The sequence below is a fragment of the Hemiscyllium ocellatum genome, unplaced genomic scaffold, assembly GCF_020745735.1.
Source record: "Hemiscyllium ocellatum isolate sHemOce1 unplaced genomic scaffold, sHemOce1.pat.X.cur. scaffold_199_pat_ctg1, whole genome shotgun sequence".
NCBI lineage: Eukaryota > Metazoa > Chordata > Chondrichthyes > Orectolobiformes > Hemiscylliidae > Hemiscyllium > Hemiscyllium ocellatum.
In genome coordinates this window covers 380,061-382,830 of record NW_026867939.1, presented here as the reverse complement: position 1 = coordinate 382,830, position 2,770 = coordinate 380,061, and the positions used below count along the sequence as shown (strand labels likewise).

General features: G+C 42.0%; 1 non-coding gene across 1 annotated transcript; it reads left to right on the top strand.

The window, feature by feature from the left end:
- Nucleotides 1–1,166: 1,166 nt before the first annotated feature.
- On the top strand, nucleotides 1,167–1,239 carry trnar-acg (transfer RNA arginine (anticodon ACG)). Its single transcript has one exon. It is a non-coding gene; the product is annotated as a tRNA-Arg (tRNA).
- The last annotated feature ends 1,531 nt before the right edge of the window (nucleotides 1,240–2,770 follow it).

Genomic DNA, 2,770 nt, shown 5'->3' with positions numbered 1-2,770 from the left:
GTTTAAAGCTGTGTGACAGATGTTGCAAACGGTCATACCAGACAAAATGAGGTGCCACGTGAAAAACAAATGTGTTTCATTCAGGAAAGATAAAATAGAATTGTTCATATAGAATTGTTCATAGAAAACTGTGGGGAACTGTCTGCTGATTTTTTTAGATGGGGGAAGAAGACGTCCGCATGAGCACCACTCTCATGCTGACTTTGATCTCCAGGATCTGCAGCCCTCACTTTCACCTGCGGGAAAGGGAACAGAGTCATCATTAACAATTGTGTTTTGAACTGGAAGAATTTTTCAAGCGAAGTTTGATTGAGCGTTGGGATGTGGAAGTTCTGGTTAGATTAGTTGAGCCCAACAGCATTCTATGATTGATCAGAGCCCCCAGCGCGCCCATGAGTTTCTCTGATTGGTTGGAGCACCAATGCCTACAGCATGGTCATGTAGAACTGCCTCTTCTACGCTGTTGGGCATTATACATCATCAGTTCGGATGGGTCCTGCAGCATGCACAGGGTTAATATGATTGGAGAGCATGCTTGTGGCGAGTGATCATTGGAACGAAATGTTGTCGTCTTCAATCGATAGTTGGCGAGTGAGGGCGAAAGGGGAGGGAAGCACCAGGTGCTAGAGCACAGTTAGAGGTTCCATGTTTGGTCATTATATGACTCTGGACCCAAAAACAGTGGCTCTGGGCTCGCCAATTAAGCCAAAGAGAGCCTGAGTCTTCTTCCCAGAAACAGACCCCAGTCAGCCGCCGCTATTCCTGGTTCAATTTTATCTTGTTTTAATTTATCAGGTCACTGTTGATTTGTCTATCTTTAGTGTCAACAGAGCTGAAAATAAATGATATTGTTTGAAATCATTGTTGTGGTCCAGGAGGATGTGGTGTTGTTGGGAGACGTTTGGCTGTGTATTAGTGATTTGGATTGATGGGAAAGTGTACCCCATGAACACCTCTGTCCCTTACCTTGCTGTAAATGTTTCAGATACGAAATTAATGGATATCCGTGTCCTTTTTTTGGAACAAAAACCTGCTTTGAGAGGTGGTGAAGATTGGACTGAAGCAGTGACAGTGATTATCTTTGTTGCTTGTTCAATTCGTGCACATCACTGCTATTAATCATGTCCGTGCTAACATCACGGCTCTTATACAGTGGTCTGCTCGTCGGGCCAGTGGCGCAATGGATAACGCGCTTGATTACGGATTAGGAGACTGTAGGTTCGAGTCCTACTTGGCTCGAGGGAAATGCAGGCATTTATTACGCTTTGAAAACTGATTTCTCTTCAGCCGAAATAAGGTGTGAGTTTTTAATCTGCAGGAATAAGAATGCCTTCATTAAATGTCCACGAGAAGCTGAGGGTCAATATTCCAGCGTCATCACAGGAAGGAAGCCGAATAGTCGCACACGTTGGTCGTGGGTACCTTTCCATTTTACAAAGCCACGGATCACATCACTGTTGCTCGCGGGAATGCTCGGCTTTGAGCATTTTTTTGAAACGCCTTGGCCCATGCATTCAGAGAAGAATGAAGAGTTCAATGTCCAACTAATCTTTATAGAGAGTGAGTTCCAGAGTCTACCACCTGCAGACTGATAAAGTTTTCCGACAATCTATTCAAAGCTTTCTGCATCTTGTCTGAAATCTACAAACGCTGGTGATCGATCAAGAGCAACTGTTTCCTTCAATCTGTAATTCCATGCTCCTCATTATTTTGTACACGTCAATCATGTCTCCTCACAATCAGCTCTGCTCTGAGAAAAATAACTCCCGTTTTGCCGAGGCCAGACCACTCAAAACATTCTTATGCAGGAAATTCAGAGTGTAACGTCGCTGTTTGTTTTGGTGAGTGTGTAGTATGATTTACTTAGAATACTTTAGCTAGGTTGACTTCCAGTTTTTAAAACAGAGAGAAAATTATTCACAAAACTAAGGAATGAAACACAATGAACAGAATATAAAATACCCACAGATCTTAGCTATCTAAAGTAGACTTACATATGCTTTTCAAAACAATAAACAACAGTCCTGATAATTAAACCCCATAAACACAGAATACAAATGAAACTGATTGACAGGTCGATATTAGAGGTGCAGAAGATGAGAGACATTCACATCACTGGCACACTGAAAACCTTCGTGTAATTATGTGTGGCTGATACTTTGGCAATGGTTAACAAAATGTTTAGGCTGTCAAATAAATTTTGAAATTCTTGTGTTCGCTGAAATTTCTTGCCTGTTTTGGGCAATTCGGTGAGTTGAGCAGTCCCACTTCTAACAGTCAGCACAAACTTTCAGAAAAAGTCACTCAATCCGGTAAACCGTCGTACTGCTCTTTTCGTCAACAATGTATAAAAATTCCCCGTAAATTTCGTTTTCACATCCCGTGGGGCTATTTGTCCGTGTTCAACGACATAGCCCAGGAAGGTGACTTTGGTTTTGGCAGATATACTTTCAGTTAGGTTTACAAATCAGTTTGACTTCCGTATTCGATCAAACAAGCCCGAGAAATTCTGTAAATATTCAATCCATGAGACTGAATGTCCCAAGCACACCACACACCAAACTGTTGTGTATCCAGCAATTACCTTGTCCGTTCACCTCTGAAATACCAGTGATTTTTTTTTGCACGAAAGGCATTACTTTAAATTTCTGCAGTCCAGTTGGCGTTACAAAATTGCCTTTGATCTTTCCGACAGTAACCTTTGAGGAAGTCCAACTTGGAAATGTAAGTTGCTCTTCCAATCTCTTCCACATAGTCCTCCAACTGCAGA